Source organism: Nasonia vitripennis, assembly GCF_009193385.2.
Source record: "Nasonia vitripennis strain AsymCx chromosome 5 unlocalized genomic scaffold, Nvit_psr_1.1 chr5_random0004, whole genome shotgun sequence".
In the NCBI taxonomy this organism is placed as follows: domain Eukaryota; kingdom Metazoa; phylum Arthropoda; class Insecta; order Hymenoptera; family Pteromalidae; genus Nasonia; species Nasonia vitripennis.
Genome location: NW_022279655.1, coordinates 445,975 through 468,230, shown reverse-complemented (window position 1 = coordinate 468,230; position 22,256 = coordinate 445,975).

The following is a 22,256-nucleotide window of genomic DNA, read 5'->3' as shown; positions in this document are numbered from 1 at the left end:
TATCCCAAGGAACAGCGAGTTAAATCGCTTGATTTTTTCTTAAAATAATTAAGCCACAAACCATAAGCCAGCTAATAACCTAAATACCTACCCCAAACACGCTTAACTCCGAGAAACCACCGCTACCAAACCACAAGCAGTCTAACTCATCTATCCCAGGGAACATCGATTTAAATCGCTATATTTTTTCTTAAAATAATTAAGCCACACACTATAAGCCAGCTAGCCACCTAACCACACACCCCCCTACCCCTAGAAACCACCGCTACCAAACCACAAGCAGTCTAACTCAACCATCCCAGGGAACAGCGAGTTACATCTCTTTATTTTTTCTTAAAATAATTAAGCCATACACCATAAGCCAGCTAACCACCTAACCACTCACACCCCTAACCCTAGAAACCACCCCTACCAAACCACAAGCAGTCTAACTCATCGAGATTTTCTTAAAATAATTAAGCCACACACCATAAGCCAGCTAATAACCTAAATACCTACCCCTAACCCGCTTAAACCCTAGCAACCACCGCTACCAAACCGCAAGCAGTCTAACTCAGCTATCCCCAGGAACAACAAGTTACATCGCTTGATTTTTTCTTGAAAGAATTAAGCCACACACCATAAGCCAGCTAACCACCTAACCACTCACCCCCCTAACCCCAGAAACCACCCCTACCAAACCACAGTCTAACTCATCTATCCCAGGAAACAGCGAGTTAAATCGCTTGATTTTTTCTTAAAATAATTAAGCCACACACTATAAGCCAGCTAACCACCTAACCACTAACCCCCTATCCTCAGAAACCACCCCTACCAAACCACAGTCTAACTCATCTATCCCAGGTAACATCGATTTAAATCGCTATATTTTTTCTTAAAATAATTAAGCCACACACCATAAGCCAGCTAACCACCTAACCACACACCCCCTACCCCTAGAAACCACCCCTACCAAACCACAAGCAGTCTAACTCATCGAGATTTTCTTAAAATAATTAAGCCACACGCCATAAGCCTGCTAACCACCTAACCACTAACCCAAGAAACCACCGCTACCAAACCACAAGCAGGCTAACTCATCCATCCCAGGAAACATCGAGTTACATAGCTTGTTTTTTTCTTGAAAGAATTAAGCCACACACCATAAGCCAGCTAATAACCTATATACCTACCCCTAACCCGCTTAACGCCTAGAAACCACCGCTACCAAACCACAAGCAGCCTAACTCAACTATCCCAAGGAACAGCGAGTTAAATCGCTTGATTTTTTCTTAAAATAATTAAGCCACAAACCACAAGCAGTCTAACTCATCGAGATTTTCTTAAAATAATTAAGCCACACACCATAAGCCAGCTAATAACCTAAATACCTACCCCTAACCTGCTTAAACCCTAGCAACCACCGCTACCAATCCGCAAGCAGTCTAACTCAGCTATCCCAAGGAACAACAAGTTACATCGCTTGATTTTTTCTTGAAAGAATTAAGCCACACACCATAAGCCAGCTAACCACCTAACCACTCACCCCCTAACCCCAGAAACCACCCCTACCAAACCACAGTCTAACACATCTATCCAGGAAACAGCGAGTTAAATCGCTTGATTTTTCTTAAAATAATTAAGCCACACACTATAAGCCAGCTAACCACCTAACCACTAACCCCCTACCCTCAGAAACCACCCCTACCAAACCACAAGCAGGCTAACTCATCCATCCCAGGAAACATCGAGTTACATAGCTTGATTTTTTCTTGAAAGAATTAAGCCACACACCATAAGCCAGCTAATCACCTAACCCCTAACCCGCTTAACCCCTAGAATCCACCCCTACCAAACCACAAGCAATCTAACTCATCGAGATTATCTTAAAATAATTAAGCCATACACCATAAGCCAGCTAATAACCTAAATACCTACCCCTAACAAGCTTAACCCCTAGAAACCACCCCTACCAAACCACAAGCAGTCTAACTCATCTATCGCATGGAAGAGCGAGTTACATCGCTTGATTTTTTCTTAAAATAATTAAGCCACACATCATAAGCCAGCTAACCACCTAACCACTCACCCCCCTAACCCTAGAAACCACCCCTACCAAACCACAAGCAGTCTAACTCATCTATCCCAGGGAACAGCGAGTTAAATCGATCTATTTTTTCTTAAAATAATTAAGCCACACACCATCAGCCAGCTAACCACTCACACCCTAACCATAGGAACCACCCCTACCAAACCACAAGCAGTCAAACTCATCGAGATTTTCTTAAAATAATTAAGCCACACACCATAAGCCAGCTAACCACCTAACCACTAAACCCATACCCCTAGAAACCACCCCTACCAAACCACAAGCAGTCTAACTCATCGAGATTTTCTTAAAATAATTAAGCACACACCATAAGCCAGCTAATAACCTAAATACCTACACCTAACCCGCTTAACCCCCAGAAACCACGGCTATCATACCACAAGCAGTCTAACTCATCTATCCCAGGGAACAGCGAGTTAAATCGATCTATTTTTTCTTAAAATAATTAAGCCACACACCATTAGCCAGCTAACCAACTAGCCACTCACCACCCTACCCCTAGAAAGCACCCCTACCAAACCACAAGCAGTCTAACTCATCGAGATTTTCTTAAAATAATTAAGCCACACACCATCAGCCGGCTAACCACCTAACCACTCACCCACTAACCCTAGAAACCACCCCTACCAAACCACAAGCAGTCTAACTCATCGAGATTTTCTTAAATTAATTAAGCACACACCATAAGCCAGCTAATAACCTAACCACTCACCCCCTAACCCTACAAACCACCCCTACCAAACCACAAGCAGTCTAACTCATCTATCCCAGGGAATATCGAGTTAAATCGCTTTATTTTTTCTTAAAATAATTAACCACACACCATAAGCCAGCTAATAATCTAAATACCTATCCCTAACCCGCTTAACCCCTAGAAACCACCCCTACCAAACCACAAGCAGTCTAACTCATCTATCCCAGGGAATATCGAGTTAAATCGCTTTATTTTTTCTTAAAATAATTAAGCCACACACCATCAGCCAGCTAACCACTCACACCCTACCCCTAGGAACCACCCCTACCAAACCACAAGCAGTCTAACTCATCTATCCCATGGATCAGCGAGTTAAATCCTTTATTTTTTCTTAAAATAATTAAGCCACACACCATAAGCCAGCTAACCACCTAACCACTAAACCCATACCCCTAGAAACCACCCCTACCAAACCACAAGCAGTCTAACTCATCGAGATTTTCTTAAAATAATTAAGCACACACCATAAGCCAGCTAATAACCTAAATACCTACACCTAACCCGCTTAACCCCCAGAAACCACAGCTATCATACCACAAGCAGTCTAACTCATCTATCCCAGGGAACACCGAGTTAAATCGATCTATTTTTTCTTAAAATAATTAAGCCACACACCATTAGCCAGCTAACCAACTAGCCACTCACCACCCTACCCCTAGAAAGCACCCCTACCAAACCACAAGCAGTCTAACTCATCGAGATTTTCTTAAAATAATTAAGCCACACACCATCAGCCGGCTAACCACCTAACCACTCACCCACTAACCCTAGAAACCACCCCTACCAAACCACAAGCAGTCTAACTCATCGAGATTGTCTTAAATTAATTAAGCACACACCATAAGCCAGCTAATAACCTAACCACTCACCCCCTAACCCTACAAACCACCCCTACCAAACCACAAGCAGTCTAGCTCATCGAGATTTTCTTAAAATAATTAACCACACACCATAAGCCAGCTAATAATCTAAATACCTATCCCTAACCCGCTTAACCCCTAGAAACCACCCCTACCAAACCACAAGCAGTCTAACTCATCTATCCCAGGGAATATCGAGTTAAATCGCTTTATTTTTTCTTAAAATAATTAAGCCACACACCATCAGCCAGCTAACCACTCACACCCTACCCCTAGGAACCACCCCTACCAAACCACAAGCAGTCTAACTCATCTATCCCATGGATCAGCGAGTTAAATCCTTTATTTTTTCTTAAAATAATTAAGCCACAAACCATAAGCCAACTAATAACATAACCACTAACCCCATACCCCTAGAAACCACCCCTACCAAACCACAAGCAGTCTAACTCATCGAGATTTTCTTAAAATAATTAAGCCACACACCATCAGCCAGCTAACCAACTAGCCACTCAACACCCTACCCCTAGAAACCACCCCTACCAAACCACAAGCAGTATAACTCATCGAGATTTTCTTAAAATAATTAAGCCACACACCATAAGCCAAATAATAACCTAAATACCTACCCCTAACCCGCTTAACCCCTGGAAAGCACCCCTACCAAACCACAATCAGGCAAACTCATCTATCCCAGGGAACTGCGAGTTACATCGCTTTATTTTTTCTTAAAATAATTAAGCCACACACCATTAGCCAGCTAACCAACTAGCCACTCACCACCCTACCCCTAGAAAGCACCCCTAGCAGTCTAACTCATCGAGATTTTCTTAAAATAATTAAGCCACACACCATAAGCCAGCTTATAACCTAAATACCTACCCCTAACCCGCTTAACCCCTAGAAAGCACCCCTACCAAACCATAAGTAGTCTAACTCATCTATCCCATGGAACAGCGAGTTAAATCGATCTATTTTTTCTTAAAATAATTAAGCCACATACTATAAGCCAGCTAACCACCTAACCACTAACCCCCTACCCCTAGAAACCACCCCTACCAAACCACAAGCAGTCTAACTCATCGAGATTTTCTTAAAATAATTAAGCCACACACCATAAGCCAGCTAACCACCTAACCACTCACCCCCCTACCCCTAGAAACCACCCCTTCCAAACCACAAGCAGTCTAACTCATCTATCCCAGGGAACAGCGAGTTACATCGCTTTATTTTTTCTTAAAATAATTAAGTCACACACCATCAGCCAGCTGACCAACTAGCCACTCAACACCCTACGCCTAGAAACCAACCCTACCAAACCACAAGCAGTCTAACTCATCGAGATTTTCTTAAAATAATTAAGCCACACACCATAAGCCAAATAATAACCTAAATACCTACCCCTAACCCGCTTAACCCCTGGAAAGCACCCCTACCAAACCAGAATCAGGCTAACTCATCTATCCCAGGGAACTGCGAGTTACATCGCTTTATTTTTTCTTAAAATAATTAAGAGACACACGATAAGCCGGCTAACTTCCTAACCACTCACCCGCCTACTACTAGAAAGTACCCCTACCAAACCACAAGCAGTCAAACTCATCGAGATTTTCTTAAAATAATTAAGCCACACACCATAAGTCAAATAATAACCTAAATACCTACCCCTAACCCGCTTAACCCCTAGAAAACACCGCTACCAAACCACAAGCAGTCTAACTCATCTATCCCATGGAAGAGCGAGTTACATCGCTTGATTTATTCTTGAAAGAATTAAGCCACACGCCATAAGCCTGCTAACCACCTAACCACTAACCCAAGAAACCACCCCTACCAAACCACAAGCAGGCCAACTTATCCATCCTAGGAAACATCGAGTTACATAGCTTGTTTTTTTCTTGAAAGAATTAAGCCACACACCATAAGCCAGCTAATAACCTATATACCTACCCCTAACCCGCTTAACGCCTAGAAACCACCGCTACCAAACCACAAGCAGCCTAACTCAACTATCCCAAGGAACAGCGAGTTAAATCGCTTGATTTTTTCTTAAAATAATTAAGCCACAAACCATAAGCCAGCTAATAACCTAAATACCTACCCCAAACACGCTTAACTCCGAGAAACCACCGCTACCAAACCACAAGCAGTCTAACTCATCTATCCCAGGGAACATCGATTTAAATCGCTATATTTTTTCTTAAAATAATTAAGCCACACACTATAAGCCAGCTAGCCACCTAACCACACACCCCCTACCCCTAGAAACCACCGCTACCAAACCACAAGCAGTCTAACTCAACCATCCCAGGGAACAGCGAGTTACATCTCTTTATTTTTTCTTAAAATAATTAAGCCATACACCATAAGCCAGCTAACCACCTAACCACTCACACCCCTAACCCTAGAAACCACCCCTACCAAACCACAAGCAGTCTAACTCATCGAGATTTTCTTAAAATAATTAAGCCACACACCATAAGCCAGCTAATAACCTAAATACCTACCCCTAACCCGCTTAAACCCTAGCAACCACCGCTACCAAACCGCAAGCAGTCTAACTCAGCTATCCCCAGGAACAACAAGTTACATCGCTTGATTTTTTCTTGAAAGAATTAAGCCACACACCATAAGCCAGCTAACCACCTAACCACTCACCCCCCTAACCCCAGAAACCACCCCTACCAAACCACAGTCTAACTCATCTATCCCAGGAAACAGCGAGTTAAATCGCTTGATTTTTTCTTAAAATAATTAAGCCACACACTATAAGCCAGCTAACCACCTAACCACTAACCCCCTATCCTCAGAAACCACCCCTACCAAACCACAGTCTAACTCATCTATCCCAGGTAACATCGATTTAAATCGCTATATTTTTTCTTAAAATAATTAAGCCACACACCATAAGCCAGCTAACCACCTAACCACACACCCCCTACCCCTAGAAACCACCCCTACCAAACCACAAGCAGTCTAACTCATCGAGATTTTCTTAAAATAATTAAGCCACACGCCATAAGCCTGCTAACCACCTAACCACTAACCCAAGAAACCACCGCTACCAAACCACAAGCAGGCTAACTCATCCATCCCAGGAAACATCGAGTTACATAGCTTGTTTTTTTCTTGAAAGAATTAAGCCACACACCATAAGCCAGCTAATAACCTATATACCTACCCCTAACCCGCTTAACGCCTAGAAACCACCGCTACCAAACCACAAGCAGCCTAACTCAACTATCCCAAGGAACAGCGAGTTAAATCGCTTGATTTTTTCTTAAAATAATTAAGCCACAAACCACAAGCAGTCTAACTCATCGAGATTTTCTTAAAATAATTAAGCCACACACCATAAGCCAGCTAATAACCTAAATACCTACCCCTAACCTGCTTAAACCCTAGCAACCACCGCTACCAATCCGCAAGCAGTCTAACTCAGCTATCCCAAGGAACAACAAGTTACATCGCTTGATTTTTTCTTGAAAGAATTAAGCCACACACCATAAGCCAGCTAACCACCTAACCACTCACCCCCCTAACCCCAGAAACCACCCCTACCAAACCACAGTCTAACACATCTATCCCAGGAACAGCGAGTTAAATCGCTTGATTTTTTCTTAAAATAATTAAGCCACACACTATAAGCCAGCTAACCACCTAACCACTAACCCCTACCCTCAGAAACCACCCCTACCAAACCACAAGCAGGCTAACTCATCCATCCCAGGAAACATCGAGTTACATAGCTTGATTTTTTCTTGAAAGAATTAAGCCACACACCATAAGCCAGCTAATCACCTAACCCCTAACCCGCTTAACCCCTAGAATCCACCCCTACCAAACCACAAGCATCTAACTCATCGAGATTATCTTAAAATAATTAAGCCATACACCATAAGCCAGCTAATAACCTAAATACCTACCCCTAACAGCTTAACCCCTAGAAACCACCCCTACCAAACCACAAGCAGTCTAACTCATCTATCGCATGGAAGAGCGAGTTACATCGCTTGATTTTTCTTAAAATAATTAAGCCACACATCATAGCCAGCTAACCACCTAACCACTCACCCCCTAACCCTAGAAACCACCCCTACCAAACCACAAGCAGTCTAACTCATCTATCCCAGGGAACAGCGAGTTAAATCGATCTATTTTTTCTTAAAATAATTAAGCCACACACCATCAGCCAGCTAACCACTCACACCCTAACCATAGAAACCACCCCTACCAAACCACAAGCAGTCAACTCATCGAGATTTTCTTAAAATAATTAAGCCACACACCATAAGCCAGCTAACCACCTAACCACTCACCCCCTACCCCTAGAAACCACCCTACCAAACCACAACCAGTCTAACTATCGAGATTTTCTTAAAATAATTAAGCCACACACCATAAGCCAATAATAACCTAAATACCTACCCCTAACCCGCTTAACCCCTGAAAGCACCCCTACCAAACCACAGCAGTCTAACTCATCTATCCCAGGAACTGCGAGTTACATCGCTATTTTCTTAAAATAATTTGCCACATACCATAAGCCAGCTAACCACCTAACCACTAATCCCATACCCCTAGAAACCACTAAAATAATTAAGCCACACACCATCAGCCAGCTAACACCTAACCACTCACCCCTAACCCTAGAACCACCCCTAGCAAACCACAAGCAGTCTAATTCATCGAGATGTCTTAAAATAATTAAGCACACACCATAAGCAGCTAATACTAAATACCTACCCTAACCCGTAACCCTAGAGACCACCGCTACCAAACCACAAGCAGTCTAACTCATCTATCCCAGGAACAGCGAGTTAAATCGTCTATTTTTCTTAAAATAATTAAGCCACACACCATCAGCCAGCTAACCACTACCACTACCCCTAACCCTAGAAACCACCCCTACCAAACCACAAGCAGTCAAACTCATCGAGATTTTCTTAAAATAATTAAGCCACACACCATAAGCCAGCTAACCACTAACCACTCACACCCTACCCCTAGAAACCACCCCTACCAAACCACAACCAGTATAACTCATCGAGATTTTCTTAAAATAATTAAGCCACACACCATAAGCCAAATAATAACCTAAATACCTACCCCTAACCCGCTTAACCCCTGGAAAGCACCCCTACCAAACCACAATCAGGCAAACTCATCTATCCCAGGGAACTGCGAGTTACATCGCTTTATTTTTCTTAAAATAATTAGCCACATACCATAAGCCAGCTAACCACTAACCAACTAAAAAAAAAATAGCCCACCATCAGCCACTACACCTAACCCTACCCCTACCCTAGAAACACCCCTACAAACAAGCAGTCTAACTCATCGAGATTTTCTTAAAATAATTAAGCCACACACCATAAGCCAGCTAATAACCTAAATACCTACCCCTAACCCGCTTAACCCCTAGAAAGCACCCCTACCAAACCACAATCAGGCTAACTCATCTATCCCAGGGAACAGCGAGTTAAATCGCTTTATTTTTTCTTAAAATAATTAAGCCACACATAAGCCAGCTAACCACCTAACCACTAACCCCCTACCCTAGAAACCACCCCTACCAAACCACAAGCAGTCTAACTCATCGAGATTTTCTTAAAATAATTAAGCCACACACCATAAGCCAGCTAACCACCTAACCACTCACCCCCTACCCCTAGAAACCACCCCTACCAAACCACAAGCAGTCTAACTCATCTATCCCAGGGAACAGCGAGTTACATCGCTTTATTTTTTCTTAAAATAATTAAGCCACACACCATCAGCCAGCTAACCACCTAACCACTCAACACCCTACCCTAGAAACCACCCTACCAAACCACAAGCAGTCTAACTCATCGAGATTTTCTTAAAATAATTAAGCACACACCATAAGCCAATAATAACCTAAATACCTACCCCTAACCCGCTTAACCCCAAAACCCCTACAAACCACAAGCAGTCTAACTCATCTATCCCAGGAAAGCGAGTTAATCGCTATTTTTTCTTAAAATAATTAAGCCACACACCATAAGCCAGCTAACCAACTACCACTCACCACCCTACCCCTAGAAAGCACCCCTACCAAACCACAAGCAGTCTAACTCATCGAGATTTTCTTAAAATAATTAAGCCACACACCATCAGCCGCTAACCACCTAACCACTCACCCACTAACCCTAGAAACCACCCCTACCAAACCACAAGCAGCCTAACTCATCGAGATTGTCTTAAATTAATTAAGCCACACACCATAAGCCAGCTAATAACCTAAACCTACCCCTAACCCCTTAACCCTAGAAACCACCCCTACCAAACCACAAGCAGTCTAACTATCAAGGAACAGCGAGTTAATCGCTGATTTTTCTTAAAATAATTAAGCCACAACCATAAGCCAGCTAATAACCTAAATACCTACCCCAAACACGCTTAACTCCGAGAAACCACCGCTACCAAACCACAAGCAGTCTAACTCATCTATCCCAGGGAACATCGATTTAAATCGCTATATTTTTTCTTAAAATAATTAAGCCACACACTATAAGCCAGCTAGCCACCTAACCACACACCCCCTACCCCTAGAAACCACCGCTACCAAACCACAAGCAGTCTAACTCAACCATCCCAGGGAACAGCGAGTTACATCTCTTTATTTTTTCTTAAAATAATTAAGCCATACACCATAAGCCAGCTAACCACCTAACCACTCACACCCCTAATCCTAGAAACCACCCCTACCAAACCACAAGCAGTCTAACTCATCGAGATTTTCTTAAAATAATTAAGCCACACACCATAAGCCAGCTAATAACCTAAATACCTACCCCTAACCCGCTTAAACCCTAGCAACCACCGCTACCAAACCGCAAGCAGTCTAACTCAGCTATCCCAAGGAACAACAAGTTACATCGCTTGATTTTTTCTTGAAAGAATTAAGCCACACACCATAAGCCAGCTAACCACCTAACCACTCACCCCCTAACCCCAGAAACCACCCCTACCAAACCACAGTCTAACTCATCTATCCCAGGAAACAGCGAGTTAAATCGCTTGATTTTTTCTTAAAATAATTAAGCCACACACTATAAGCCAGCTAACCACCTAACCACTAACCCCCTATCCTCAGAAACCACCCCTACCAAACCACAGTCTAACTCATCTATCCCAGGTAACATCGATTTAAATCGCTATATTTTATCTTAAAATAATTAAGCCACACACCATAAGCCAGCTAACCACCTAACCACACACCCCCTACCCCTAGAAACCACCCCTACCAAACCACAAGCAGTCTAACTCATCGAGATTTTCTTAAAATAATTAAGCCACACGCCATAAGCCTGCTAACCACCTAACCACTAACCCAAGAAACCACCGCTACCAAACCACAAGCAGGCTAACTCATCCATCCCAGGAAACATCGAGTTACATAGCTTGTTTTTTTCTTGAAAGAATTAAGCCACACACCATAAGCCAGCTAATAACCTATATACCTACCCCTAACCCGCTTAACGCCTAGAAACCACCGCTACCAAACCACAAGCAGCCTAACTCAACTATCCCAAGGAACAGCGAGTTAAATCGCTTGATTTTTTCTTAAAATAATTAAGCCACAAACCACAAGCAGTCTAACTCATCGAGATTTTCTTAAAATAATTAAGCCACACACCATAAGCCAGCTAATAACCTAAATACCTACCCCTAACCCGCTTAAACCCTAGCAACCACCGCTACCAAACCACAAGCAGACTAACTCATCTATCCCAGGGAACAGCGAGTTACATCGCTTTATTTTTTCTTAAAATAATTAAGCCACACACCATTAGCCAGCTAACCATCTAGCCACTCACCACCCTACCCCTATAAACCACCCCTACCAAACCACAACCAGTCTAACTAATCGAGATTTTCTTAAAATAATTAAGCCACACACCATAAGCCAAATAATAACCTAAATACCTACCCCTAACCCGCTTAACCCCTGGAAAGCACCCCTACCAAACCACAAGCAGTCTAACTCATCTATCCCAGGGAACTGCGAGTTACATCGCTTTATTTTTTCTTAAAATAATTTTGCCACATACCATAAGCCAGCTAACCACCTAACCACTAATCCCATACCCCTAGAAACCACTAAAATAATTAAGCCACACACCATCAGCCAGCTAACCACCTAACCACTCACCCCCTAACCCTAGAAACCACCCCTAGCAAACCACAAGCAGTCTAATTCATCGAGATTTTCTTAAAATAATTAAGCACACACCATAAGCTAGCTAATAACCTAAATACCTACCCCTAACCCGCTTAACCCCTAGAGACCACCGCTACCAAACCACAAGCAGTCTAACTCATCTATCCCAGGGAACTGCGAGTTAAGTCGCTTTATTTTTTCTTAAAATAATTAAGCCACATACCATAAGCCAGCTAATCACCTAACCACTAAACCCATACCCCTAGAAACCACCCCTACCAAACCACAAGCAGTCTAACTCATCGAGATTTTCTTAAAATAATTAAGCACACACCATAAGCCAGCTAATAATCTAAATACCTATCCCTAACCCGCTTAACCCCTGGAAACCACCCCTACCAAACCACAATCATGCTAACTCATCTATCCCAGGGAACAGCGAGTTAAATCGATCTATTTTTTCTTAAAATAATTAAGCCACACACCATTAGCCAGCTAACCAACTAGCCACTCATCACCCTACCCCTAGAAAGCACCCCTACCAAACCACAAGCAGTCTAACTCATCGAGATTTTCTTAAAATAATTAAGCCACACACCATCAGCCGGCTAACCACCTAACCACTCACCCCCTAACCCTAGAAACCACCCCTACCAAACCACAAGCAGTCTAACTCATCGAGATTTTCTTAAATTAATTAAGCACACACCATAAGCCAGCTAATAACCTAACCACTCACCCCCTAACCCTACAAACCACCCCTACCAAACCACAAGCAGTCTAGCTCATCGAGATTTTCTTAAAATAATTAACCACACACCATAAGCCAGCTAATAATCTAAATACCTATCCCTAACCCGCTTAACCCCTAGAAACCACCCCTACCAAACCACACGCAGTCTAACTCATCTATCCCAGGGAATATCGAGTTAAATCGCTTTTTTTTTTCTTAAAATAATTAAGACACACACCATCAGCCAGCTAACCACTCACACCCTACCCCTAGGATCCACCCCTACCAAACCACAAGCAGTCTAACTCATCTATCCCATGGATCAGCGAGTTAAATCCTTTATTTTTTCTTAAAATAATTAAGCCACAAACCATAAGCCAACTAATAACATAACCACTAACCCCATACCCCTAGAAACCACCCCTACCAAACCACAAGCAGTCTAACTCATCGAGATTTTCTTAAAATAATTAAGCCACACACCATCAGCCAGCTAACCAACTAGCCACTCAACACCCTACCCCTAGAAACCACCCCTACCAAACCACAAGCAGTATAACTCATCGAGATTTTCTTAAAATAATTAAGCCACACACCATAAGCCAAATAATAACCTAAATACCTACCCCTAACCCGCTTAACCCCTGGAAAGCACCCCTACCAAACCACAATCAGGCAAACTCATCTATCCCAGGGAACTGCGAGTTACATCGCTTTATTTTTTCTTAAAATAATTAAGCCACACACCATTAGCCAGCTAACCAACTAGCCACTCACCACCCTACCCCTAGAAAGCACCCCTAGCAGTCTAACTCATCGAGATTTTCTTAAAATAATTAAGCCACACACCATAAGCCAAATAATAACCTAAATACCTACCCCTAACCCGCTTAACCCCTGGAAAGCACCCCTACCAAACCACAATCAGGCAAACTCATCTATCCCAGGGAACAGCGAGTTAAATCGATCTATTTTTTCTTAAAATAATTAAGCCACATGCTATAAGCCAGCTAACCACCTAACCACTAACCCCCTACCCCTAGAAACCACCCCTACCAAACCACAAGCAGTCTAACTCATCGAGATTTTCTTAAAATAATTAAGCCACACACCATAAGCCAGCTAACCACCTAACCACTCACCCCCCTACCCCTAGAAACCACCCCTACCAAACCACAAGCAGTCTAACTCATCTATCCCAGGGAACAGCGAGTTACATCGCTTTATTTTTTCTTAAAATAATTAAGCCACACACCATCAGCCAGCTAACCAACTAGCCACTCACAACCCTACCCCTAGAAAGCACCCCTACCAAACCACAAGCAGTCTAACTCATCGAGATTTTCTTAAAATAATTAAGCACACACCATAAGTCAGCTAATAACCTAACCACTCACCCCCTAACCCTACAAACCACCCCTACCAAACCACAAGCAGTCTAACTCATCGAGATTTTCTTAAAATAATTAAGCACACACCATAAGCCAGCTAATAATCTAAATACCTATCCCTAACCCGCTTAACCCCTAGAAACCACCCCTACCAAACCACAAGCAGTCTAACTCATCGAGATTTTCTTAAAATAATTAAGCACACACCATAAGTCAGCTAATAACCTAACCACTCACCCCCTAACCCTACAAACCACCCCTACCAAACCACAAGCAGTCTAACTCATCGAGATTTTCTTAAAATAATTAAGCACACACCATAAGCCAGCTAATAATCTAAATACCTATCCCTAACCCGCTTAACCCCTAGAAACCACCCCTACCAAACCACAAGCAGTCTAACTCATCTATCCCAGGGAACAGCGAGTTACATCGCTTTATTTTTTCTTAAAATAATTAAGCCACACACCATCAGCCTGCTAACCAACTAGCCACTCACCCCCCTACCCCTAGAAACCACCCCTACCAAACCACAAGCAGTGTAACTTATCGAGATTTTCTTAAAATAATTAAGCCACACACCATAAGCTAGCTAATAACCTAAATACCTACCCCTAACCCGCTTAACCCCTAGAAAACACCGCTATCATTCCACAAGCAGTCTAACTCATCTATCCCAGGGATTATCGAGTTAAATCGCTTGATTTTTAATTAAAATAATTAAGCCACACACCATAAACCAGCTAATAACCTAAATACCTACCCCTAACCCGCTTAACCCCTAGAAACCACCGCTACCAAACCACAAGCAGTCTAACTCATCTATCCCAGGGAACTACGAGTTACATCGCTTTATTTTTTCTTAAAATAATTTTGCCACATACCATAAGCCAGCTAACCACCTAACCACTAATCCCATACCCCTAGAAACCACTAAAATAATTAAGCCACACACCATCAGCCAGCTAACCACATAACCACTCACCCTCTAACCCTAGAAACCACCCCTAGCAAACCACAAGCAGTCTAATTCATCGAGATTTTCTTAAAATAATTAAGCACACACCATAAGCTAGCTAATAACCTAAATACCTACCCCTAACCCGCTTAACCCCTAGAGACCACCGCTACCAAACCACAAGCAGTCTAACTCATCTATCCCAGGGAACTGCGAGTTAAGTCGCTTTATTTTTTCTTAAAATAATTAAGCCACATACCATAAGCCAGCTAACCACCTAACCACTAAACCCATACGCCTAGAAACCACCCCTACCAAACCACAAGCAGTCTAACTCATCGAGATTTTCTTAAAATAATTAAGCACACACCATAAGCCAGCTAATAATCTAAATACCTATCCCTAACCCGCTTAACCCCTGGAAACCACCCCTACCAAACCACAAGCAGTCTCATCGAGATTTTCTTAAAATAATTAAGCCACACACCATCAGCCAGCTAACCACCTAACCACTCACCCCCTAACCCTAGAAACCACCCCTACCAAACCACAAGCAGTCTAACTCATCGAGATTTTCTTAAAATAATTAAGCACACACCATAAGCCAGCTAATAACCTAACCACTCACCCCCTAACCCTACAAACCACCCCTACCAAACCACAAGCAGTCTAACTCATCGAGATTTTCTTAAAATAATTAAGCACACACCATAAGCCAGCTAATAATCTAAATACCTCTCCCTAACCCGCTTAACCCCTAGAAACCACCCCTACCAAACCACAAGCAGTCTAACTCATCTATCCCAGGGAACAGCGAGTTACATCGCTTTATTTTTTCTTAAAATAATTAAGCCACACACCATCAGCCTGCTAACCAACTAGCCACTCACCCCCCTACCCCTAGAAACCACCCCTACCAAACCACAAGCAGTCTAACTTATCGAGATTTTCTTAAAATAATTAAGCCACACACCATAAGCTAGCTAATAACCTAAATACCTACCCCTAACCCGCTTAACCCCTAGAAAACACCGCTATCATTCCACAAGCAGTCTAACTCATCTATCCCAGGGATTATCGAGTTAAATCGCTTGATTTTTAATTAAAATAATTAAGCCACACACCATAAACCAGCTAATAACCTAAATACCTACCCCTAACCCGCTTAACCCCTAGAAACCACCGCTACCAAACCACAAGCAGTCTAACTCATCTATCCCAGGGAACTACGAGTTACATCGCTTTATTTTTTCTTAAAATAATTTTGCCACTTACCATAAGCCAGCTAACCACCTAACCACTAATCCCATACCCCTAGAAACCACTAAAATAATTAAGCCACACACCATCAGCCAGCTAACCACATAACCACTCACCCCCTAACCCTAGAAACCACCCCTAGCAAACCACAAGCAGTCTAATTCATCGAGATTTTCTTAAAATAATTAAGCACACACCATAAGCTAGCTAATAACCTAAATACCTACCCCTAACCCGCTTAACCCCTAGAGACCACCGCTACCAAACCACAAGCAGTCTAACTCATCTATCCCAGGGAACTGCGAGTTAAGTCGCTTTATTTTTTCTTAAAATAATTAAGCCACATACCATAAGCCAGCTAACCACCTAACCACTAAACCCATACGCCTAGAAACCACCCCTACCAAACCACAAGCAGTCTAACTCATCGAGATTTTCTTAAAATATTTAAGCACACACCATAAGCCAGCTAATAACCTAAATACCTACCCCTAACCCGCTTAACCCCCAGAAAGCACCCCTACCAAACCATAAGTAGTCTAACTCATCTATCCCATGGAACAGCGAGTTAAATCGATCTATTTTTTCTTAAAATAATTAAGCCACACACCATTAGCCAGCTAACCAACTAGCCACTCAACACCCTAACCCTAGAAACCACCCCTACCAAACCACAAGCAGTCTAACTCATCGAGATTTTCTTAAAATAATTAAGCACACACCATAAGCCAGCTAATAACCTAAATACCTACCCCTAACCCGCTTAACCCCTAGAAACCACCCCTACCAAACCACAAGCAGTCTAACTCATCTATCCCAGGGAATATCGAGTTAAATCGCTTTATTTTTTCTTAAAATAATTAAGCCACACACCATCAGCCAGCTAACCACTCACACCCTACCCCTAGGAACCACCCCTACCAAACCACAAGCAGTCTAACTCATCTATCCCATGGATCAGCGAGTTAAATCCTTTATTTTTTCTTAAAATAATTAAGCCACAAACCATAAGCCAACTAATAACCTAACCACTAACCCCATACCCCTAGAAACCACCCCTACCAAACCACAAGCAGTCTAACTCATCGAGATTTTCTTAAAATAATTAAGCCACACACCATCAGCCAGCTAACCAACTAGCCACTCAACACCCTACCCCTAGAAACCACCCCTACCAAACCACAAGCAGTATAACTCATCGAGATTTTCTTAAAATAATTAAGCCACACACCATAAGCCAAATAATAACCTAAATACCTACCCCTAACCCGCTTAACCCCTAGAAAGCACCCCTACCAAACCATAAGTAGTCTAACTCATCTATCCCATGGAACAGCGAGTTAAATCGATCTATTTTTTCTTAAAATAATTAAGCCACACACCATTAGCCAGCTAACCAACTAGCCACTCAACACCCTAACCCTAGAAACCACCCCTACCAAACCACAAGCAGTCAAACTCATCGAGATTTTCTTAAAATAATTAAGCACACACCATAAGCCAGCTAATAACCTAAATACCTACCCCTAACCCGCTTAACCCCTAGAAACCACCCCTACCAAACCACAAGCAGTCTAACTCATCTATCCCAGGGAATATCGAATTAAATCGCTTTATTTTTTCTTAAAATAATTAAGCCACACACCATCAGCCAGCTAACCACTCACACCCTACCCCTAGGAACCACCCCTACCAAACCACAAGCAGTCTAACTCATCTATCCCATGGATCAGCGAGTTAAATCCTTTATTTTTTCTTAAAATAATTAAGCCACAAACCATAAGCCAACTAATAACCTAACCACTAACCCCATATCCCTAGAAACCACCCCTACCAAACCACAAGCAGTCTCATCGAGATTTTCTTAAAATAATTAAGCCACACACCATCAGCCAGCTAACCACCTAACCACTCACCCCCTAACCCTAGAAACCACCCCTACCAAACCACAAGCAGTCTAACTCATCGAGATTTTCTTAAAATAATTAAGCACACACCATAAGCCAGCTAATAACCTAAATACCTACCCCTAACCCGCTTAACCCCTAGAAAGCACCCCTACCAAACCATAAGTAGTCTAACTCATCTATCCCATGGAACAGCGAGTTAAATCGATCTATTTTTTCTTAAAATAATTAAGCCACACACCATTAGCCAGCTAACCAACTAGCCACTCAACACCCTAACCCTAGAAACCACCCCTACCAAACCACAAGCAGTCTAACTCATCGAGATTTTCTTAAAATAATTAAGCACACACCATAAGCCAGCTAATAACCTAAATACCTACCCCTAACCCGCTTAACCCCTAGAAACCACCCCTACCAAACCACAAGCAGTCTAACTCATCTATCCCAGGGAATATCGAGTTAAATCGCTTTATTTTTTCTTAAAATAATTAAGCCACACACCATCAGCCAGCTAACCACTCACACCCTACCCCTAGGAACCACCCCTACCAAACCACAAGCAGTCTAACTCATCTATCCCATGGATCAGCGAGTTAAATCCTTTATTTTTTCTTAAAATAATTAAGCCACAAACCATAAGCCAACTAATAACCTAACCACTAACCCCATACCCCTAGAAACCACCCCTACCAAACCACAAGCAGTCTAACTCATCGAGATTTTCTTAAAATAATTAAGCCACACACCATCAGCCAGCTAACCAACTAGCCACTCAACACCCTACCCCTAGAAACCACCCCTACCAAACCACAAGCAGTATAACTCATCGAGATTTTCTTAAAATAATTAAGCACACACCATAAGCCAGCTAATAACCTAAATACCTACCCCTAACCCGCTTAACCCCTAGAAACCACCCCTACCAAACCACAAGCAGTCTAACTCATCTATCCCAGGGAATATCGAGTTAAATCGCTTTATTTTTTCTTAAAATAATTAAGCCACACACCATCAGCCAGCTAACCACTCACACCCTACCCCTAGGAACCACCCCTACCAAACCACAAGCAGTCTAACTCATCTATCCCATGGATCAGCGAGTTAAATCCTTTATTTTTTCTTAAAATAATTAAGCCACAAACCATAAGCCAACTAATAACCTAACCACTAACCCCATATCCCTAGAAACCACCCCTACCAAACCACAAGCAGTCTCATCGAGATTTTCTTAAAATAATTAAGCCACACACCATCAGCCAGCTAACCACCTAACCACTCACCCCCTAACCCTAGAAACCACCCCTACCAAACCACAAGCAGTCTAACTCATCGAGATTTTCTTAAAATAATTAAGCACACACCATAAGCCAGCTAATAACCTAAATACCTACCCCTAACCCGCTTAACCCCTAGAAAGCACCCCTACCAAACCATAAGTAGTCTAACTCATCTATCCCATGGAACAGCGAGTTAAATCGATCTATTTTTTCTTAAAATAATTAAGCCACACACCATTAGCCAGCTAACCAACTAGCCACTCAACACCCTAACCCTAGAAACCACCCCTACCAAACCACAAGCAGTCTAACTCATCGAGATTTTCTTAAAATAATTATGCACACACCATAAGCCAGCTAATAACCTAAATACCTACCCCTAACCCGCTTAACCCCTAGAAACCACACCTACCAAACCACAAGCAGTCTAACTCATCTATCCCAGGGAATATCGAGTTAAATCGCTTTATTTTTTCTTAAAATAATTAAGCCACACACCATCAGCCAGCTAACCACTCACACCCTACCCCTAGAAACCACCCCTACCAAACCACAAGCAGTCTAACTCATCTATCCCATGGATCAGCGAGTTAAATCCTTTATTTTTTCTTAAAATAATTAAGCCACAAACCATAAGCCAACTAATAACCTAACCACTAACCCCATACCCCTAGAAACCACCCCTACCAAACCACAAGCAGTCTAACTCATCGAGATTTTCTTAAAATAATTAAGCCACACACCATAAGCCAAATAATAACCTAAATACCTACCCCTAACCCGCTTAACCCCTGGAAAGCACCCCTACCAAACCACAATCAGGCTAACTCATCTATCCCAGGGAACTGCGAGTTACATCGCTTTATTTTTTCTTAAAATAATTAAGCCACACACCATCAGCCAGCTAACCACCTAACCACTAAACCCATACCCCTAGAAATCACCCCTACCAAACCACAAGCAGTCTAACTCATCGAGGTTTTCTTAAAATAATTAAGCACACACCATAAGCCAGCTAATAACCTAAATACCTACCCCTAACCCGCTTAACCCCTAGAAAGCACCCCTACCAAACCATAAGTAGTCTAACTCATCTATCCCATGGAACAGCGAGTTAAATCGAGCTATTTTTTCTTAAAATAATGAAGCCACACACCATTAGCCAGCTAACCAACTAGCCACTCATCCCCTAACCCTAGAAACCACCCCTACCAAACCACAAGCAGTCTAACTCATCGAGATTTTCTTAAAATAATTAAGCCACACACCATAAGCCAAATAATAACATAAATACCTACCCCAAACCCGCTTAACCCCTGGAAACCACCCCTACCAAACTACAATCAGGCTAACTCATCTATCCCAGTGAACTGCGAGTTACATCGCTTTATTTTTTCTTAAAATAATTAAGCCACACACCATTAGCCAGCTAACCACCTAACCACTCACTCCCTAACCCTAGAAACCACCCCTACCAAACCACAAGCAGGCTAACTCATCTATCCCAGGGAACTGCGAGTTAAATCGATCTATTTTTTCTTAAAATAATTAAGCCACACACCATCAGCCAGCTAACCACGTAACCACTCAACACCCTACCCCTAGAAACCACCCCTACCAAACCACAAGCAGTCCAACTCATCGAGATTTTCTTAAAATAATTAAGCCACACACCATAAGCTAGCTAATAACCTAAATACCTACCCCTAACCCGCTTAACCCCTGGAAACCACTCCTACCAAACCACAATCAGGCTAACTCATCTATCCCAGGGAACTGCGAGTTACATCGCTTTATTTTTTCTTAAAATAATTATGCCACAGACCATTAGTCAGCTAACCATCTAGCCACTCACCACCCTACCCCTAGAATCCACCCCTACCAAACCACAAGCAGTCTAACTCATCTAGATTTTCTTAAAATAATTAAGCCACACACCATAAGCTAGCTAATAACCTAAATACCTACCCCTAACCCGCTTAACCCCTAGAAACCACCCCTACCAAACCACAAGCAGTCTAACTCATCGAGATTTTCTTAAAATAATTAAGCCACACACCATCAGCCAGCTAACCAACTAGCCACTCAACACCCTACCCCTAGAAACCACCCCTACCAAACCACAAGCAGTATAACTCATCGAGATTTTCTTAAAATAATTAAGCCACACACCATAAGCCAAATAATAACCTAAATACCTACCCCTAACCCGCTTAACCCCTGGAAAGCACCCCTACCAAACCACAATCAGGCTAACTCATCTATCCCAGGGAACTGCGAGTTACATCGCTTTATTTTTTCTTAAAATAATTAAGCCACACACCATCAGCCAGCTAACCACCTAACCACTAAACCCATACCCCTAGAAATCACCCCTACCAAACCACAAGCAGTCTAACTCATCGAGGTTTTCTTAAAATAATTAAGCACACACCATAAGCCAGCTAATAACCTAAATACCTACCCCTAACCCGCTTAACCCCTAGAAAGCACCCCTACCAAACCATAAGTAGTCTAACTCATCTATCCCATGGAACAGCGAGTTAAATCGAGCTATTTTTTCTTAAAATAATGAAGCCACACACCATTAGCCAGCTAACCAACTAGCCACTCATCCCCTAACTCTAGAAACCACCCCTACCAAACCACAAGCAGTCTAACTCATCGAGATTTTCTTAAAATAATTAAGCCACACACCATAAGCCAAATAATAACATAAATACCTACCCCAAACCCGCTTAACCCCTGGAAACCACCCCTACCAAACTACAATCAGGCTAACTCATCTATCCCAGTGAACTGCGAGTTACATCGCTTTATTTTTTCTTAAAATAAT